Source organism: Emys orbicularis, chromosome 1 (assembly GCF_028017835.1).
Source record: "Emys orbicularis isolate rEmyOrb1 chromosome 1, rEmyOrb1.hap1, whole genome shotgun sequence".
Classification (NCBI taxonomy): Eukaryota; Metazoa; Chordata; order Testudines; family Emydidae; genus Emys; species Emys orbicularis.
In genome coordinates, this window is record NC_088683.1 from 311965763 (window position 1) to 311988450 (window position 22688).

At 36.3% G+C, this 22688-nt stretch overlaps 1 long non-coding RNA gene across 3 annotated transcripts in view; it reads right to left on the reverse strand.

Moving 5' to 3' along the window:
* Positions 1 to 22688, reverse strand: part of LOC135889916 (uncharacterized) — a 92231-nt gene that overhangs the window by 11801 nt on the left and 57742 nt on the right. For all 3 annotated transcript variants that reach the window (XR_010562195.1, XR_010562196.1, XR_010562194.1), the window contains 2 exons: positions 17180 to 17272; positions 3074 to 3168 (listed from right to left, as the gene is read on the reverse strand). This is a non-coding gene — a long non-coding RNA (uncharacterized LOC135889916). The remainder of the gene's footprint in view (positions 1 to 3073; positions 3169 to 17179; positions 17273 to 22688) is intronic.

Genomic DNA, 22688 nt, shown 5'->3' on the forward strand with positions numbered 1-22688 from the left:
GTTATGGGCAAGCCTAGCTCTGTCTGTTCTAGTACTACAAATATTACACACCTCAACTTCTGCAACAAATGGGCATAGGCACAATTAACTCTGGCATTTCCCAATTTTTGAGTGCTTGACTAACTTTAATTATGTTCTTTTAACATAGGAAATTACACATGGAACATTAGTTTTTTTAAAAAATAGAAATTCCATCAGGTGACATCATATGGACATCCAGGCAGGCCATCAGCAGAGTTGGAAACTTTAGCTTCAATGCAAAGACCCTCCGCCACTTGAGCTAATGGAGTAACTGACAGCAATAGTAGTTTGTCATCTTCTATGTGGACCCGCACAAGGAGTGAATGGGCTACTTTGCAAGTGGGTTACACAGATATTTGCTTACAGCAGAGAACTGATGAGATTCTAAGAGTCTTGGGTTCCATTCCAAGCTCTGGAGGGGAGTGTTCTCTAATAGGCACAGACTCTTCTGCCATCCCCACAGTCTGCCTCCTTCTGCCCATCCCCTCCAATCTGTCCCTGTCCTGGATCTTCTTTACTCCTGTGGCTGGGGCAAGGAGCCACTCTCCATGCTGTCCCAGTTCGAACTCCACAGGCTCGTTGTTCCAGTATCTTTGCTCAGCAAATCCTAGTCCAGGGGTGGGCAAACTTTTTGGCCCGAGGGCTACATCTGGGTGGGGAAATAGCATGCAGGGCTATGAATGTAGGGGCTGGGGCAGACAGTTGGGGTGTGGGAGGGAGTGTGGGAGGGGTGCAGTGTGCAGGAAGGGGTTCAGGGCAAGGGGTTGGGGCGCAGGAGGGGTGCGGGGTGTACAAGGGGGCTCATGGCGGGGCTGCAGGAGGGGTTTGGGGTACGGGCTCTGGGGTGGCAGCGGCGCGCATCAGGGCCAGGGCAAGATCCCTTCCTGCCCTGGCCCCGCACCACTCCCCAAAGTAGCCAGCACCACGTCCCTGCGGCCCCTGGGGGAGGGGAAGGCAGCGGGCTCCAGATCCGGCCCACGGCCCATAGTTTGCCCACCCCTGTCCTAGTCTGACCTTTTCAAAATCCCTCCTCCCATCCCCATTCCTCCCCCTAGCTCCTTGCCGACCCAATCCCAGCTGCTGTGTCTCAGTCCCTCCACTATTTCTCTCCCTTGTCCCAGTCTGTTACCCACACCCCCATGTTCCCATCTACTCCCCCTGTAGGGTCGGCTCTTGTCCCCTCTGCATTTGAATCAGGCAGCTTCTTCCTCCAACTTGCCTCGGCCCAGCAAGGGGGTTGTCTTTGAAAGCACAGCAGTGACAGGCTCCCTACTCTCATTTCAGCTGCTCGAGAGCTGAACTTTCACAGAAAGCCCTGCTCAGCTATGGGCTGGAGCATGCCCAGTGCACACAAAATCTTTGGGGAAGTTAGCTGCTAAAATCTAAGAAGTTTACTTAAGCATGTGCAAAGTGCAATTTTTCACAGACTTAACTTGCCCAGACTTGGGTGGATTTTTCACAAAGACACATCCCAGACACAAAGACCATCGCACACCCAAATTTGGAGTCCTTGCTCCAAAGCACAGGGCACTAGAGATTTTTTCAAGGAAAAGGTTGCCAGCATTTTTTTTTTTTTAACATAGGCCAAACAATGTATTTTTCCCTAATGTTCTCTGAAACAGCTGGGAGGGAAAAATAAAATCCACATGTGGCAGAGACCCTGAGTGGAAAATTGCAACCCAAATGGTTAAAGTTTGGCAAAGTTATAAGCAACTGATTATAAAGGGAAGTGTCAGTGACATTTCTATTACAGAGCCTATGATTATGCAGAGGATGAAGACTAGGGTAAAAAACACTGCAAACTGGCAGGTGTTTTTCTGATAGTTTCTTGGTTCAGCAGAAAGAGAATGGTATGTGCACAGTTTGTTTCCTCCCAATTAGATATTGGTCTCCCTAGATTTCCATCCAGCTTCAGCTCACTAGTACAATCTCTTTAAATTCTCCAGTTTGGATGTCAAAGCCATGCAAATGCACTTAGAGAAGCTGCCACATGCAATATCTGTGACCAGCTTTGTAGGTTCACATCAGCTCTCATAATGGTCTTAGCAGCAGAGGCCAGAAATATTAAGGCACTGGGCCTACAAAATCAACCATCTTGACAGCCTGGGCTGCAGTATATTAGCTATATCAGTGATTTTTGCAGAAAGGAGAGTTAAGAAGACAAGCCTCCTGCTAGGGAGTGACCTTCTTCGGCAGGGATTCATATAAAAGTTGATTCTCTCTGACTGTTGGAATGCATGTGTAAAGTCTCCTATGGTAAATGTCACAGCACACTGCTGATAGATGAAGCCCCAATAGGAAAACTGTCTAGTTCTAAATCAGGTACCTAACATACACCAGATAGTGAACCTCACTTTGGCAAAATGTCCTCAGATGGGACACAAGACAGACACCTCGACACTCAAAGGTTTGGCTAGAGTGAATTTTTTTGAGTTAGTTTCAAATGGGGTTGACTACCTCAGTGTTACACCAATTAGCTAACCATTTCTTTTCTTCCTGTAAACTTGATATACTAACAACTTACACTGAAGTGTTTAATAGGCAACCCATACTGAGCATTTCCTGATAGTGAAAGATAATTCCCTAAGACTGTCCAGTGTCACCTAAACTGAAAATTTCAGTCATAGGTGAACAGCCACTGTAGTAAGGTCCACCAGTGAAAGCCCATACTATAGATAAGCAAAGTTGTGATTTGTACCAGTACAGCAGACCCTACTTTGAAATTGTACGTGGTGAAAAAAATTATAGCATAACAGCTTTGCCCATCTACATTAGAGGTTTCCATCTGTTCAGCCACACTGGTGGCTGGCCACTGAGGCCTGAATCAGGGCAAATCTCCGGTGGAGATAAGTTAAAATGTAAGCCAATATGGTTTGAGGACAAGTATGATTTATAATGGTAAAATGTAATAGGGCTAATACAATTAGATCTAGCAAGTGATACTGAGTCATGATAGTGAAGAAAAGATCATAAAGGAAACACTTTAAGATCTTGACTGTATCTAAAATTAGTGACACATTTACATAACCAATAAAGTCTACATTTGACTCACCACACAGTTAAACGCTGCATGTAAGAAAAGGAAAGAAACCCATGCAATTTCCATCCTTACTGTGGCAGATTCAGTTGTCTCAATGCAATACTCCTCTGAAGAAGAAAGATTTTAGTAGATGATGAGAAACTTAGTTATCTTGCAATCAACTGTAGAGAATATACTTTTAAAACTAATTTTTTTACATATTTATAGCTACTATAATGCGAGAAATAATTTTAGAATAATTAACTTTTCACTGCCATTTTTGTTCAAAAGAGTTTCTGAAGTCATTCTAGCTGTAGCTGATGAACTTGCAGAACAATTGACAAAATATATTTTAAATTTGTAACGGTATAGGAAGTGCTGTGAAAGTAAAACAAAACAATTCAAATCTCATTAGCTTTATTAAAGTCATGCAGAGATTTAAACTAATTTAAGTTTGTACAATAATCATGTGGACAAAATGTTCATAAATGTTTATGAAGAAGGCTTTAGTCTGAGACGGTTCCTATAATAAATTCAGTGTTAAAGGAAATGTTCTAGATTTACTGCCAGATTCTATGTGGTTCTAAAAATCTGTACTGAACTGATCAAAATATAGAACAAAAACAATAAGTTTTTTTTTTTTTTAACAACATGAATTAACACACTCAGAAGATAAGTCGGATGACATCAAAGTACTTCCTTAGGATCATTTGCAGAGAATGGCCAACTTTACTTCAGCAGCACAGTTAATACTGGAGATATTTACAGAGTTAACGCCAATATTTACGTGCTGCTAATGTACTGCTGACATCAGGATCATGTTAATTCATAAGTGACATTTCTCTTCAGGAGGATGAAATCCTTGTATTTTTGAGGCAGCACAATATGGCCTGCACCTTTTCAAAACCCACAAACCATTATGTGCTGCTACGTTAGCCCAAGGTGTCTACAAAACGTCAAAGGAGTGAAAGCATAAGCTGTAAGTCAAACCCCACATTTTCTTGTTTAACTTTAACATTAATTTTACAGTATTGACACTAGCTATTTTAATACATTACAAATCCTTCATTAACATCTACTTTTAGTAGTGGACCAATATTCCACTTACAATTAAAGTCAGTTTTAGACGTTTGTTCCTGTCAAGTTAGCACACAGTAACTTTATGGTCCAAATTTCAGATCCTTGTCAAACTAATTAAATGCTGTGGATAGTTCTCCTCTGATTAGAAGTTAAGTTTGATGTCTCTAATGTGCAAACTTCAGTTCATCTTGACATTAAAAGAAAATTTTAAAAATCCCCAAAACATGTTTCTTCTTTCCCTTGAATGGAAATCTTTTTGATATTGCTATAATTTCAGGGTCACCTTTAAACAATACTAGAAGTTAAAATCTAGGTTAAGTAGAACTGTCAGTTTCAAGAGGTGAGCAAGAAACTGTAGGTCATATCTCAAAAGGGCTAGCACCTTAGCATTTACAAGAGATACTCTTGGGCAGGGGGATAGTTTAAGCACCCCAACCCCTTTAGGAAAAACCCACAAGAGTTAATAAGAGTGCTGGCTCTCACTCAGGCCTACTCTACACTAGACAAGGTGTAGAAAAAACTCTCCTACTCTAGAGTCTCTAGGCACGGCTTATACTGGCAAAAGTATTTTCACTGGTATATTAATACCAGTTTCCCAAATAAAATAAGGGCCTGTCTTCATTACCCGCCTGGATCGGCGGGTAGAAATCGATCTCTCGGGATCGAATTATTGCGTCTCGTTGGGACGCAACAATCAATCCCCGAATCGACGCGCGTACTCCACCAGCGCAGGTAGGAGTAAGCGCCATCGACGGGGGAGCCGCGGCGGTCGATTTGCTGCCGTCCTCACAGCGGGGTAAGTCGGCTCGGATACGTCGAATTCAGCTACGCTATTCGCGTAGCTGAATTTGCGTATCTTAAATCGATCCCCCCCCTAGTGTAGACCTAGCCTAAGTTATACTGGCAATAGCACTTGTTACGGCTATACTAGGGCTTTTGCTGGTATAGAAGTGTAAAAAAACACACACCCCTAATTGATGTTACTATATTAGTGAAAGTTTCTGATGTAGACCTGGCTTTCGGTAATTTGAGATGGAATGGTCCATGACTTCAAACTGAGCGTTGGGAGGAAAAAACAAGAACACAATGCCTCACACAGAACAGAATCACCGGCAAAGGTGACGTAGTGCAGACAATTTTTTTTTTACAGAAAATATTTGTGTCCGTGTCATTTTCCCTTACCCACTTGCCTCCTAGGAGCATCAGGGCAGGTCTACACTACAAAGCTTTGCTGGCATAGCTATGTTAGTTAGCAGTGTTTTTTTTTTTTTTTTTTTTAGTCAACGTGGCTATACTGGTAAAAGCTCTAGTATAGGCACACATATCTGTATAAAAGTGCTTATACTGATCAGGAAGCTGGCACAAGTATAAAGATATAACTGCATCTTTACTAGGAAGGTTTTGCCAGTTTACCTGGTATAAACCAGCAAAGCCCTCCTAATGGTAGATAGTGACAGGCCTTAGAATCAGTTTACATTATTTTCTGGTGTTTAAGAATGGTGTCTTAAAACTTGTCACCCTGACGAAGACCAATGGTGCATCTACTGAGTTATCCTGTTACAGCGACTAATGATGGATTATACAGGAGGTCTGACTACATAGTCTCTCTGAAAATAAAACCAAAAATGCACCTAACAGTAATACTGTGCCATGGCAGTAAATTTCTAACTGAAGAGATTGGGCTAATCATACACTGAGGAAGGGAAGGGAGGGGAAATAGAAAGCCTTCACCCCAGGAGTTACAGTGTTGATGGAGATCAGGGAATGGACCACTCATAAAATAAATTTACTTAAACCTACCTGGCCAAAGGTGGCAAAGGGGTTCTCCACTAAACCAAATAAACTCATGCTCATTGGCTACCAATTTATTTAAAAGTTCAAAAGAAACACAAAATAGCTAAATACTGCCAACATTTAATTCCTTTAAAAACACATTTCTTACTAATGATCACGTACTGGCCAAATTCAATTGAATTGCCTTGTTCTTAGACTTTTGAAGGTTTTTACTATGTTAGGTATTTACTCAACTCTAAAGTCACACTACACTCTTCATAACAAAGTCTTGGCAGAACCTTTCTATATGCTGTTTTCTAAAAGCAATTTTTAGGCTGAGAACTGGTAAGTCAAAAATCTTTCCAACATAGGGCGACATCATCAACTGTGAAGGGACAGGAAGCTTCCATTTTTCTACTTATGTTTCTTTGGAATTATTATTTTTTTTTTTTGGGTGGGGAGAGTTGAGGTAGAAGAGTGCATCGCACCCCGCAAGAACCACCCAGAGGCTTAGGCCCCAGAATCTTCAAGTCTCTGAGATCTGCTGGAAGTCAGGGGTATCCACACAAAGGCCCATACCGCTGCCAACCCCATCCTTTGGAAGTAGGACTAATAAAATCATGTTGCCAGAGATGCCCTTGAAGCCACTCATTTAAAGAGGTGGTTTGTTTTCCAATTTAGGGGGGCAAGCCAGTAGAAGTTAAAGTGATGGGGTATGTCCACTCTAGAAATGCTACAGAACTGCAGCTGTGCCACTGTAGTAAGTCCAACTCTCATAGAGGCAACAGCTAGGTCAATGGAAGAACTCTTCTCTGCGTAAGCTCGAAAGGTTGTCTCTCTCTCACCAACAGAAGTGGTCCAATAAAAGATATTACCTCATTCACTTTGTCAATTTAAAACCAGGCATATAAAGATTAAATACAGTAAATAATTACTTTAACATCCCTTCTGAACTGTTCTACAATGTTCACATTGTGACTTTTCTTAATACTTGTAGTAGTAGTAAAAAAAAAAAAAAAAAAAAAAAAAATCGATCAACTTTGCTAGGGCAAGAATTCAACACACACTCTACCTCTTTGGCCTGGTCCACACTAACCCCCCACTTCGGACTAAGGTACGCAAATTCAGCTATGTTAATAATGTAGCTGAATTTGAAGTACCTTAGTCCGAAGTTACCGCGGGTCCAGACGCGGCGGGCAGGCTCCCCCGTCGATGCCGCGTACTCCTCTCGCCGAGCTGGAGTACCGGCGTCGACGGCGAGCACTTCCGGGATTGATTTATCGCGTCTAGACAAGACGCGATAAATCGATCCCAGAAGATCGATTGCCTGCCGCCGAACCAGGAAGTAAGTGTAGACGTACCCTTTTTCAGTTCACAGAAAGGAGTAGGAGGAATCTAAGCAGATGCACTTTATTCTCTGTTCCAGGGAAGAACCACAGATCGAACTTTTAGTTGTTGTTTTTTTCCAGAGGAGATGAACCTGAAGGGTCCCATCCATACTGACTGTAAAACACCCTAAGGGCTACAATTTAAGTCTGGTATGAGATGGGAACAACATCCTGCTCTGGGTCAAATTCATTGTACAAAAAAATCAAGAATGCATAGTAGAGAAGACTTGTTTGATACTTTCACCTACCGTAATTGATATGTTCCAAATCCTGTGGTTTCTCTTTAGAAGCTAGTAACATAGATAGTACATTGCTGGACATCCACAAGTCTTTTAGTATATTCTTATATGTGGACCAGACACTAAAGTGAGCAGGGTTGGGTGTAAGCCTCTAATTTACTTCACATCTGAAAACCATAGCTGCTTAAGTCAAACTGCAGATTCTGGAGGTTTGTTTGCCTCTCCCACCCACCAAATGTCAGGTAATATACATCAGATCAAATGATAATATCAAGAAAACATCCAGAGTATTGGCTTTTTTGTCCAGACAAAGATTGCAAGCTTGGGCATAGTCCTTGGAAACAGTTTATTATTCAAAAGTATTATTTGCTGAGGTTCCTTCTACCCATGTGCAATGACTCTGTGTTCTGTCAATATGCCTTTGCACTCCCTATCCGTGATATGCAAAACCCTGAGTGAAGGCTTTTTGTCCCAATGAAAAACTCATAGCTTGTGTAACACCCTGCTTTGTAGGCCCCGTGGTACTAAATGCATACACCACAGCACTGCCTGGAAGCTGGGAAGTAAGATAACCAAGATTAATCAGACCGCCCTTCTAATTTGCTTTGTTCTTGGCCATTTCCACTGATTTGCAAGCACTCCACCTAGTCAGATTGGTATGTTGTCTGAATCAAGTCAAAATCTTGCAGCAAGTAATCTTTCAGGGTATGCTACTTTTTCAACCACTATATTAGATACAAGCTTGTACTGTATGGAAGCATAAGCCTCTTCAAATTGTCATTTTGTAGTCTACTGCTGCATAGGTATGATGTACAATTGGGTAAAAAGCCAAAAATTGGACCTTAGCACAGAACAATGAACCCCAGCAAACTTGGTCCTTACAGCTGGGTGTGTCTTCCAAGGATTCTAGAATGAGAGAAAATGCCATGAAGTGAGAACCAGAAAACACAAAAGGACTGGTTGGCCTCTTGTTAACTCCCAGCCCCTGGAACAATGTTTTTACCCTACGTATTTCTCTTTGTGTGTCCCGAAAGAAGATAGTTTTTAAGCACCAGCCATCCAGAACAGAGATAATGTGCTATCTTTTCTTCTATGACCTGATGTCACTACTGTCACAATTTTCATAAGCGTTCAGGAGGCCAAAAGGCTTGAAGAGAAAGGTCATCCGTTATTTGTATCTAAAGGATCACTGATCCAGTGCACAGACAAGGAAGCCCGCTAGTCAAGAGCAGAGGAACCCCTAATATTTGCGGTCACTTTGACATAATATTACTGCATTATTATAGTGCCCTTAATTTGACACTTGGACAGAAGTTTCAGATGTTCCATGGGAGGCAGACTCTTAATCCATTTTGGATTTCTGTAATCCATTCAATGTTGGCTGTGGAGATACAGAAATAACCCTATCTGAACTACTTCTGATTCCAGACCCTTTTATTTTGCAGTTGAATGTGTGCGGGAAAGATTACTTTCTAAAATGTGTACATATGAGCATTTTGTTCATGAAATAGCCATACGCACAATCCTGAACATCAGAATGGTCATGAATCTTCTTGACAATTAACAGCTGATTTTTTTTTTAAAATAAAAGTATTTAACAGTACATGAGACTCATTAATTTAAGTAAACGGCAGTCTTCTCCTTTGGAGGCATTTTCCCCTGAGGATACGGAGTCATTTTTGGAGTCATCATTAAATTCTGGATTATCTTTCTTACTCCAGAAGGGTAAGGGGGGGAGGGAGGGGGCGATCACTTTTTCACATATGAAAGATGAGGCTAGCACTTATCTACCTCAAGGGAATTGTAGCGCTAAACCAAATATTTGCAATTTACTTTAACAATTCAAAAAGTCATTATTTAGTAAACAATGTTCAAAAACAAAATTCCAGAAATAAATGTATTCTGCCTTTTTAAGTTACCTAATAGGATAGGACTGAAATGATGAACTTAACTTAAAGGCCCTGAAACTAAGATTCAGATGTTAGATAAAATTACAGAACTTATCTTACAACAGTGTAACTCTTAAAAGCACTGTACATCTCCAAAGCTTTCAAAATAGATTTCTAGTGCTTTCAAATGGAAATAGATTTTGAGCCTATTCTGCATCAAATTGTTTAGAAAGCTGCTCCCTGTTTTAAAGTTTAGATTCAATATTTAAGACAATTCAAATTGTACTTTCTTCCTAGATTTAAATGAAGTGGTAAGAATTTTATATTATATGGGCCTTTCTTGTAATATGAATAATAAATTGTAAGGCACCCCAAATTCTTTCAGAAGGAGATGACTGTTCTTCACTATCTTCCAAGAATTACTGGCATGGATATACCAGTTCCTTTGTGGTGAAGAGTAACCCACACGTTAAGGAACATCCATAAATTAAGGAGCGTATGCTAACTGGCAGATTTCCCCTTCTAATTCTGAGTCAGAGGTGTCATCTTTTTTGTCAGAGGGTGGGAAGACACTGCCAAGAGAATCTCTCCTCCTGTGTGCCACATGAAGCCACCTGTTCACAGACAGAACAATCCTGTACCCTGCATCTGCAGAGTATTATTGCACACTTGTTTTCCTCGTTTTGTTCTGTGTTCTTAGATCTTCAATATTTCCTAAGAAAATATACAACAAATAAAACCATAAAAATAAGCTTAAGAACTTTTGATTGAACTTTCTACATCTGACTGCTTGATTCAGAGGTAGGAATCAAATTGGTAGCAAAAGGAAGGGGAGGAGTCAATCTGAACCAGGTGGTATGAAAATGCTTGTTCTTTCCATTCTAGGCTTCTTGCCTGCCTATCTGTAAAAGAAACAAAATGGATCTGATACTGCAAACACTTACCCACATGCTTAACTTTAAGCATATGAATAGTCTAACTGGCTTCAGTGGGAATGCTCACATGCTTAAAGTTAAGCTTGCATGTGTCTGCAAGATTGGGGCCTAACCTATCAGTCGACACTGATGGAAAATAAATCAGACCAGTATGGACATTATATGATATGAGAGATGACACCTGGAAGCAGAAAACCTAACCACTTTAGAAGGGGCTAAATGCCAAAGAAAAAAAAATGTAACCGGGACAGTTTGCACATTAACAAGTCAAAATTTTTGTTTTCTTCTTTTGCAGGTTCATGAAGGTTAGATGTTGTGGATTTTATTCTAAGTGACAATTCAATCTCTATTCTGAAGGCTCCAGCACTGTTGCAGAAGACAGACATAAATTTTACCATAACAACATATCAAATATATTCCACTCTATTTGGGTCATTGATTTGATTTTTAGAAGAATTATTACATTTACAGATGACCTTTAAATAAAATGGTACTTAAAAGGGAATATTTTAGAGATATTTATTAAACTACATACAGAATGCATAAATGAAAGTATTTAAAAGAACTGTAAAGCATGTAAGGATATTCTATAATGAACATTATAACTACAACAGAAACTACACCATCCTCTAAGCAAATTATGGAACAGCTGATTATGTAGTAAAATAGTAGAACATACATACAAAAAGTAAACTAATGGTCTCTCTCCATTTCTCAAAGATTTAATATCAAACAACAGTAGTGAAGGCTCATGTTACTATAACTTCATTTTTACATAATCGATGTAGTTACATTTTCAAGCACATTAGTACTACCTTATTTCTGTGGTAAGTTATCATTATGAATATATACAAAATACATCTTATGATGTGTTATCCTTGATTTTTATAGCTATTTGACCGTACCTGCTAATTGACATAATTTGATATTTTGCAAGGAGTCTCCTACTAAATGTAACTACTCGAAATAAGTTAGAATGAGGCAAACAGTTGATTCTAGGCTACTGATGGATTTCTGCTCATTCAAAATATGCTTATTCTCCTCATGCTCTGTTTTCCTCAAAATTTAATAAAAAAAATAAAATAAAAAAAACAAACATTAAATTTAAGTCTCTCTGTGGTGGCACCTTGCCATCTCAAAATCTGTGTCTTTATGAAGCTATTTGAAGGGTATTGTGCAGAGTGCAGGGACAAAAACAAAACAAAACCAAAAAAGCACATTGAGAACACGTTATGTTTATCATGGTGGGTGAACTCCAATTTAACAAAGCATAAGAACTTTCTTAACTCCATCTCTATTCAGCAAAGCACTCAAACATGTGCTGAAGTGTTTTGCTAAATAGGGAGGGTGTGCTGAATCAAGGCCTTAAGTGACTAGTTTGATACAGTTTCCTACAGAACAGAAAATGGGTCACCCACATAGGTTAAAGCGAAGTTATTTTGCAGTCTAAAAATTTAGACATGAAAAATATTCATAATGTTGAGTTGTCACATTTTCATCACAGAAACCTCAGTGGGATGGACAAACTGAATTCTACACATGAAAAATACAAAGGATGAATCCATTTTCTAAACAGGAATTTTTTCAAGGAAAATATTTTTTTGTGTAGGTTCTTGTACTTGCTAAATCAAGTATTTAACATTGGTATACATTTCTTATGGCGAGTTAGCAAAGGTATCAATTTTAGATATAGATATAAAGTACTGATAGCCAAGTCACTATGACTGCAAGGTTATAGTTGACATCAAGACCTTAATTACAAATCTAGGGAAAGTTACTGCTTTAAAGACATACAGAACTATCTTTCAGAACCTAATGCTCTAGAAGAAATTATTTTCTGACTGATAGTTCAAATTCTCCAATTTATAAACTGGATGCAAAACAAGCACTCTTGCAAACTAAGACCCAGATTTTAAACCTTACTATGATATTGAGAAAGAATAGGCATTTCCCTGTGGTCATATTTCAAATTATATTTGTATGCACTATTGAAGTGAGCAAAGATTTAAATTCCATTTTTTAATCAAATCTACAGTTTTACTAATTGAAGTAGGGACAACATATATTTAATAATCCTTGCATACAATCCACATTAAATTGAGATATATGCATACATAATGAAGATCAGAAAGTGGCCCTTTGTTTAAAAAGCAGCTGTGTGACCCAAGATGATGTCTCCTAATTAATATTCTTCCCACCTTTGGGCCAAAACATCTGTTAGGGTGGGCTCATGGAGAGGATCTGCACAGATACTGGTGAAAAATAGGAGATGGCGGAGAAGCACTATTCTCCCTTCTTCGAAGCCAGCAGAAGACCCTCTGCATGTTTGGAGGCATGAAAAAGAGAACCTTTCTGTTCACCAGGGTTTTGCCTGTACAAGATAATGCTAACAGGGTAAACATTATCTTGCAAAGAATCCTCTTTTACGATGTGAATTCTCTACATGTGTGTTTTGAGCCAATTACAGGTGAGGCTTCCTATCAGGAAGAAATGGTGCCATGAGGGACAGCAGGCCTCCTTCTAATCCCCCACTCCTGGCAGATGTTTTGGGTAGCTTACATTTATGGGTGCTTGGGAGTGCTGTGCTACTCTCTCTGTGCTAACAGCCTGGAGATCACACCCCCAGCCCAATCTACCAAGGGTCAACTTTGCCCCAGGAGGTTACCAGCACAAGTTCCAAGTCATAACCTAGGCTTTCCCAGTCCTACTGCAAATTTCCACCACATAGGGGATAATTTAACCCATTTTAGATATATTATGAAGTATTAAATGCAAGCTCTATGCATTTTTAAAAAAAGAAAATAAAGCCAATTAAATAAAGCTGCAAAGACCATAAAATGCTGATTATAACACCATTTTCACAGAAAATCTCTTTAAATTAATGTTAATTGTCACTATTTAGACCCAGTCGTTTCCCCCTAAGCAAAACCATCTTTAATACAAAAGGGGGGTTGGTGTGAGTGGCAGGCTGAAGTAATAAGACTTTGTTTTGAAGATTTTAAAACAAAGCATTTACTACCATAAAGAAATAAGGGCAAACTCAAAGGTTAAGGTATTAATGCAATGGTGTAAATATTTTTACATATGACTAAATGTTCAATTGCATTTCACAGAAAAGCTGAGTTTCTTATTTTTTAAAAATAGTGTACCTGACAGAATAAGACATTCCCCTCCTACAATACTTTAGTTGTGAAATAATTTTCTCATTAAATATTGCCATAAAAACATTAGAGAAATACACCAGACTGGGGTTCCCCCCAGAGAATATGTAAGTTATTCAGATTTTTCACTTCAGAAAATGCTTGCAGTGAATACCCAACTATTATTTCAAATAAACTCAGAAATTAGCATGTTTGGTAATAGAGACATTAAATAGACTCAGACATTAAATAGACCAGTCAATCAGCAACCACATCTCCGAACACACTGCTTCCCCTCCAAATTATTATCTGAACACTTGACAAGATAGCCAATTCAAAACAAGGTAGATTAAAAAAATATTAGTGCAGTACAGTGAACAGTTAAGTGAACTCTGATTATAGAAAACCTCAAATGCAGTTTTAATTTATTGATTTGGAGGCACTTCGACCAAACTTTTTGTTAAAAAAAAAAAAAAAAAAAAATCAAGATGAGGTAATCCCCCCATCCACATCTAGACATATGTTTTTTGGGTAAAAGAACAGATATTTAAATATCAATTAGTTTTAATTATTATTGCTAAAGATGATCTGCATGTAGTTTGTTGCTTCTTAAAAATTAAGTCTCATGAAAACAATGTTTATTCACAGGCAAGGAAAAATTAAGTGGACCAGTCTCAAATCCTTATTACACAGATGTTTTACTAAATGACTGGCAGAATAAAAGTGAAATGCTTATTTAAATCTGATAACATTTTAATGTAGGCTTTTGTATGTTAAGGCTGGATTTAGTTTAAATCAACAAAAGCCAGGAAATGCAGTTATGAAGGATTCCAAAATTTTAAACTGCCTTGCCTAAGATATCAGCGTTTTCAAACAATGGGTGATTTTACATGTGTTGTAATAACTAGGCACAAGTTAAATAATTTTCATGAAGTAGATATGCAGCTATCCATTTCAACTGACTTAGAAAAGCAAGAGGAGACTATAAAGAACGCATAGGAAAATTGACACAGTAATCTGCAACAGCTCTTTTAGAGAGTTATGATCTATTATATGAGCATGTGTTGTCAGCTCTCAAAACTATTATTTAGCCAACATGTCTGTATAGTTTTGTGTACACACCTAGAGTAGGAATAATAAAAATGGTCACAAAATGTTACACATATGTAGGTTTGTAAAAAATAAATCTTGTACATTTTTATCCCTTTCACCTTCAATTACTATTAGATAATTAAGACTAATTTAAAAAGTTATGTTTAAATGTTTAAATGCCCACACCAATTCTTTTTAAGGGCCCCTCATTGCAGTCCTTATTCAGGCAAAACTCCCAATTGTAGTCAACAGGAGTTTTGCCTAAGTAAGGATTGCAGCAGTCAAACTTAAGTGTGAGAAAAAACACACCTTACATCCCTCTAGACAGTCACTATACTCTCTTTTGGGCTGTGAATTATATAGACCAAGTTTCAGTATGGAAAATTTCTAGAACAAATCAAGAGCTGAAAAGTGGATTTTATAATGAAAATTGACAACTTTATTTAAAGTAGCAGTCCTGTGTGATATTTGAGCTTGTAAGTTAGTAAGTCTTCTGAGTAAGTGTGTTGGTACATATTTTAATTCCTCATTTTGAGGCAACTCCCCCAAAATATTACTATATTTCAAAACTATCCATTTAAGGAAATCAAGTATTTTGAACAAATATTAAAAAACAAAGGATTGCAACTATTAAGGCCATGATCCTGCAAATTTTTACTCATGGCAGCCTTTAGCACTATTTGTGTGTCTAAGAGTTTGCAGTATTAGGCCCTAAATTTACAATAATCCTTTAGATTCATGGTTAAAATCTAGACAGCATATTTTCCTTCAAAATATTACATTAGAAATACCCTCAACGTTAGTCAGACTGAGGAATACCTTATCAAATTTTCACCTTTTAAATTTGTAACAAGGGAATTTTAGATAGATTTGCCTACCGATATCATTCTGATTTTCATTAACAGGATTGTAATAGCTTTTGCACAGAAAAATATGAGCGCAAACAAAATTATTAAAATGAATGCAAAGTCCTTATATTCTTAGAGAACTGGAAACTCAAATTATTCATAACTGAACAGTACCCACTGAATCAAGAACAGAGGTTCTGAACAGCTTCTAAAGTTTAAAAATTTTGCATGTTATGCAAATTATCCCAAACAGGAGTATTAATAATAATCCCAATAAAATAGTAATTTTGGGGGGGTTGTTTTATTCTAATAGAGATTTAAAAAAATTCACTACCTATTTACAATAAAATAAACAAGGTGGTGGGTTTATCAAAATATAAAGTTATGCTCTAGTCCAAATTTATTTACATTTTATATTTTGTGTGTATTCAAGGTTTTGGTTTTCAGATGTTAATTTTATGTAGAAGGCTTTCAGTACCTACAAAATGGTCATACTATAAAGAATGTGTGGAAAATATTCGATAAGAAAAAAATATTTCCTAAAATATTGTTACAATAAAAGGTGTATTATTGCTGACCACTTGCAATCCTTCAACCAGATTTGAAATTAGCTACTGAATTAAGGCTAGATACATTTTACACATCTATGGATTTGTTGGAGCTTTTTCAGGTACAGTCAGCAATTGTATGGGCTTATTGCAGCTTTTAAAAGAAAAGTTTATATCTTACATTTTGGTACAATTATTTTCTGCAAAGATATATACATTTTAAAAGGCAGTAAGATTTGATTAAGGCTAAAAGCTCTATACCAGCTGAATACTCAAATTGCTAATGTCACACACAATATGTTCATAAAATTAGTTTTTGCCACAATGCATTTTATGACAGAGATAAAGTCTTTAAATTTCTAGTGCTCTGTTTAGTGTTTAAACATAAATTTGTTTGATCTTAGTGCAATTACTTTTTAAATTTCAGTTGTTTATTTTAATGGTTAGCTGAGATTATTCATATACAAGTAGAGAGTTCTTGATTATTTTGAGTGGATTTCTCAGTTTCAACCAAATTACCACTTAGTGCAAAGCAAGACTTGCAAGATGAGTACTGTATATTCTATGTTTATTATTGTTAAATAATTCACTGTTTTACTGTATAATACTTAAATATTTATTGATAGGCTCCAAGATAAATTAAAATTTCTGATAACTCTTTATATAGGTGGGGTTTGAAAACAAATTTTGCAAATTCTATATTGCTTTAATTGTGAAGTGGCTAGTTATTAATAACTTTAAAAAATAATTTTGTACAGTACATTTAAATGCACTCAGCTAGTTCTCCATTCTTCTTTCACACACACTATTGACAACAGAATAAAATTACTTAAAAATAACTATTGTATCATCCATTACTATTATTATTTTGCATTAGCAGTAGTAATTCCTAATACAAGAATATGAGAACAACACTATATGGAGAATTTATGTAACTCCAATAAGCAAGACAGTTGCAAGCTCAGCTTTTTGTACATATTTTGGCCACTTAACACACTGACTGTCTTCAGAGGGAAATGGAGACTGTTTTTTTATTTAGTCTTAAAACTTAGAGCGAATGTGAAGAAGAATAACTTCAGCAAACAGAAAATCTTTAATCCAGTATAAAACAGTCTCACTATGCATAAACCAAAGAAGTCCTATTACAACATGCATTTTTAAAAATAAAGAGCATCTGAAATATGTGAAATGTTAATATGATATATACCATTCTCATGCTCCATCAGCTTCCCAGAGAGAATTTTTCAATCACAGAAGTAAGTTGTTCTCCAGAATCAGCTCTCTATTGAAAGGTCAAAACCTGCAATAAAAATGTCATGTATTATAACATATTTCTGACACCCACAGTTTCATGGTTGATCCCCAAACATAGATGTAGGTCATCAAGTTGACCCTCACTTTGTCTATGTTAAGGAAAACCCTAATTTTAAAAACACACACACACAAAAAACCCCAAACTGACTTGATTAGAAACACCTGTGATATGCTTCTTTATTATCAGTAGCCTCCTGAAACAAATCAGATTAGTATGTTTCTGCTTTCATTCTCCCTATAATGTATTCTTGTGGGAAGTAAGGGGTAGAAAGAGTGGGAGGGGAGAAAAAGAATTAAACAGTTAACTATAAACATTTAACAATTAACGTGTGCGCTGTGATACTTCCTGAAATCCGCTACTGACTTTTATCAAGAAGTGTTTAGCATGTAGTGCTTTCTTTAAAACAGTTTTTAGCCCACTTTTTTCAAGACATCAGCAGTACAATTAACATTTTTAACAAGGAGGAATTGTATAAACACAATAAATTACTCTATAGCATCTAATGGAATTGTATAGTATTGCAGTCACACACATTTTAAAGGGGAGGAGAGGGGGAAATGTGACCATGGAATTTATTGGATAAAAACAAGGCAAAAACCTGATAAAGATGGTCACTTCAAATATTTACAGGAAAAAACAGTGAATTAATATAGCCAAATGCTCAGATTTATTTAGCTTTTGTACTATAGGTGCTATGACAAGAAACATCCTAACTATGTCTAATAAATAAGCAGCAGATGATTAGATCTGGTCACCTGTTTACAAATATTTTCAATATATTTGCTCTTTACTCCTTAACTGTATTTTCAAGTTTTATTAAAGACAACGATAGTATTTTGAATAAGGTTAACTTGCTTTTATTGTAAAAATGCATTTTTCTTTACCTTTATTCCTCTTCCCCAATACATCTTCACTACTCCCACCCTTTTAAGCACAAATAATTTGGAAAAAATATCCAGCCAAAAAAATATTTCTTTTGTTGATTTTTTTTCTAAAAAAAATTATAGTAATATAATCGTTTACTATGTTAAATGTTAAGTTTGAAGCTAAACATATTCCTATTATCACAAAAGAAATTTAAAATCACAATCAATATATTTTTCTAAGTCCAAATCTTAACCCAATTGGACATTTCTTACTAGATAAACAAATTAGTGGATTTTTGACTCAATTCTCAAAGTTAATAATAATCTATATTTACAATGGGTACACTTACCAGCCTTTAGAAACTAAATAGCTAAAAATATATGTATTTTTGCCACTTTCAGTAGTGGTTTCCTTTAGACATTAATAAAGACCACAGAGAGTCATTGCTATTTTTTTCAGTTTCAGGTAAAATGGAGATTATATCTTGATTTTGAATAAGTCTTCTTTGGAAATGCTTTAGTATTTAGTAAAAGCTATATATTTGTATTTATACACCATTTGTGTGTATACACAATAATAAATGGGGACATACTTGTACTCTAGTTATTCTGAACTGCTAAAATTTTAAAAACTGTTCAGAATTAAAGAAAGATTTTGAAGTCTATTATTACTTTCCACAAGTAGAAACTAGCTTTTAAAGGTACAACTACAGTGAACTCCAATTAGACACAAATATTAGTCAATTAAAAATAGTCAAAGTTACAACATAACTGAATTAGAAGTGAAGTTACATTATCCACCTCCAATCTTCATGCAAGACTGATGGAAGTTGTCATACAAAAATAAATGAAGTTGAGAACTAAATTATTTCTCAGAATTATAGACTCATTAAATCTCTAAGGTATAGACCTACCCAAATGTTTCTTTTAGCAGAATTAGACTTAAAAAAAAAAATTACAATAAAGGGTTAAACAAATCAATACAGGCATTGATTTAAGTTATATTAAACAAAGACAGAAGGTTTAAACTAAGCCAATTCTTACCATTTCAGAAATAGAGTGTACCACACACAATTATGAAAATATTTTCATGATAATATAGAGTTAAAAAGAAAAGAAGTTCAAGTTTGATAAGTACTAAGACAGTGACTACTCAGCAATTCTATAGAGCAAGTGCCAATAATTCACAAAATAAATAAAACTGCAAACCGACTTTTTCATTTAGGTTTAAATTTAGACAACTTTCATATCCCTGTTATTTGTCTCACCTTTCCCTCAATATTTGTAGATACTTACTATTATTTCTATCTTAAAAATGCATTACTAGCTGAGTCAAAAATTAAATAACTTACTTTTAAACTAAAGTAGTGTGTAAAGAGTCAAAGAAATGTAATATACTATGTATAAAAATAAAGTGATTTTGTACAGCTTGGTCCAAACAAAAAATTAATATTAATAGGAAAGGTAGTATTTTTTTCTGACCACTGGTTCTAGCGCAAGATTATTATTATTAGCTATTTAGAACTTGCAAATAGATGCATAGAGAATATATCCAAAATATATGTATATACCTTAAAAAAAGCGATTTTCTGTTTTTTAAAAATTTTACTATCAAATACTCATTTCAATTTGGACAGAAAAGCCTGAATTTTATTCCCTATAGCTTCCACAGATAGCCAAAAAAGTCTAAGATGCTCTACCTTTGACAATTTGTGATGAAATGAGTAATGAATGTAATTACTGAAATGATTAGTAATTGGCTTTGGAAAATCCCCCTGTATCTAAGAAAGCAAATACCTCCAGCATATGCAGAGACTATAATTTTAAGTTTCCCAGTTCCTTTTAAATATAGTTTAATATTTCCTATCTCAAATATTAAAAAATAGTAAGTTGTTACAAAAACAGACCGTTACATTACTATTCTGTACATAAAAATAGGAAGTATGTGTATATATATATATACACAAAACACTCCAGATTTTTTTTTGATACACCTGTTAGAACAGCCTTATGACATCCAATATGGGTAACATAAATTTTCCCTGAGGAGTGTACCTATAGGCAGGTAGCATGTATGCAGTTCAAGCAATATATAACTACAAATTCTAATGTATCCTAATACAGAAAGTAACAATTAACTTAAGGAAATTAAAACTATTAAGTTTAGAAATAAGTTTTCCTCTATAGCTTTGTATTTCACATGGAACAGTAAGAAGTCTCGATTCTATTAAGCTTAAAAAAAAAAAAAAAAAAAACCCCAAAGAGGACAGATGGTATATTCTAACTTTAATATCTAGCTAACTAAAATATTCTATCTTAAAATGTTGCTACAATAGATTTCCAATACAATACAAAAATATCAGTAAAAGCTACCCACGTAATTCCAAATTACTAGGAAATAGTCCTTTTTATTTATTAAAAAAAGTGTCTTCAATCTCCAGTACATTTACACTTGCAAAAAACAAACAAACAAAAACACCCTGTAACTCTTGGGAAGTTTCAGTGCAACTTTAGCTTTTAACAGGACAACTGTAGCATATTTGAAAAGTTTTTCTGAGAGCCAAAATAACTGAACAGGCTTAATAGAAACAAATTTATGAAGAGGATACTGATTATGTTTCATGACAAAATTATAAGCAATAATCTGATCACAAATGCATAATTATAACTTTCATTTATGGGTCTAGTGTAAATACATGTTTATTAGAGCTACAAATATATTTAGAGGAAATATCAAAATTAATCTTTTCTAAGGCCAAGTAAACCTCAGTTAATGTTTGACATTTTAACTAAGGTGAAAAATGCAAGCAGTCCTATGAGGTTCAATTTAAACTAAGTGAATTTCTCAAATACATTAAAATGAGTAAATCAAGTATCAGGAAACCTATATAAATTACATAAATGCGCACTGTTTAATGATATCAGATTGCTTGCTGCTTTCTTTTTAGCCACACCCACTTTTATATCATTATAAAAAATGGAAATAGTAAAGTTCTGAAATAAAAATGGAGCTAAAAAGAAATCACTGTTTGATGTAGTTAAATATCTAATAAGTACAAATATTTTAATTATAGAAGACTATAACAAAGCATATGTATGCTATGTACTTGAATGTCAGAGAATGAAATAAAGCATACGCACCTGTACAATACTTACCTGTTCTGTTTTATAAATTAACTATGAGTCAGGACAGTTATTTCCTTGAAAGTGAAAGTCAGTGTTTATAAGTTTACTTCCATTGCTGAATAGTGTAAATCTGTTCAAATACTGATATTTTTAAAAGTATACTCTCAGCTACAAAGAAACAGTTTTGTGCACATTCCCCGCATAAAGTATTAAAAATGTTTCTTAAAACAGTTAAGTAGTAATCATGTACCTCCAAAGAAATAAATGATAAAATGTCATAAGGTATTATTAGCATCACAATTTAACAGATTAAACTTAAATTTCTAGCTATGAGGATTTAATGATAAACTAGAGACAAACTAAGAGTAACTGTAGCTGAATAGATAGACTGAATAGTCTGATTTGTATACTGGATTTAAAAACTGAGAAAACCCCAGGGTTCACAATAAGAATGTGTTCTTAAACTATTGTATTTCTGCCTTACACAGAAAATACCTTGAATCCAGCTAACATGCTAAGTTTTGTATTTCACTTTAAGGCTACAAGCCTTCAGCCATGTACATAGAAATCCTTTGTACAGCACTTCTGCACCCCAACTCTTCTGTATGTCCCTCCTCCTACGTTACTCTATTAACTCATTATTTTCGGTGCAGAGGGTGCTAAGTAAAACGCACATACTCTTGGCATTAACCAGAGTGGATAGATGCGCGCGCGGGGGGTGGGGGGGGGGGTGCAGAGCGAGAGAAGCGGAGAAATCCTATGACCCAGTCCAACCTTCAAGCCCCAGTAATGCGTTCATGCAGCCAATCAGGGGGACCAAATACTCGGTCCAGTATTTTCTGAAGTGGCACATAAATGAGGGCCCGATCCTGAATTCACTGCGCACCCAACGCTCCCAGGGATTGAACGGGGGTTCTCGGTGCTCAAGGAAAGTAGACTAGTGCCTTGAGATCTAGCAGGATTCGGGGAAATATTCATACGTCTTTCTGCATCTGAGAAAGGTTCTGGCGGCCGAAAGCGAATAGGGAAGTAGGCAGAGGAATAAAAGTAGCGCTAAAAATTGTATCTGGGAAGGAGCCAGATGGTCTGCCTGTTTCTGAATCTGCAGTGCTGTACGTTAGCTTATCTGCCCCCTGTACATTATTATCCCCCCCCCTCCCACCAAGTAACTGCTGCAACAAAAAGATGTCTTTCTTGTGTGTGCGCAACTATGAAGCGTGAGCGCCCACGCCAAATCCAGTCCCGAGAGGGTTAAATAGCGTCGTGGAGGAAAAGGCACAGTGTCACATATTATGTGTATGCAACGGGGTAATCGCTCATCACATACACTGCGAGAGTGAGCCCATTACATATCACCATAAGCACAAATACTCATAACCTAGGGGAGACCGAGAACCGCTGCCCACCGA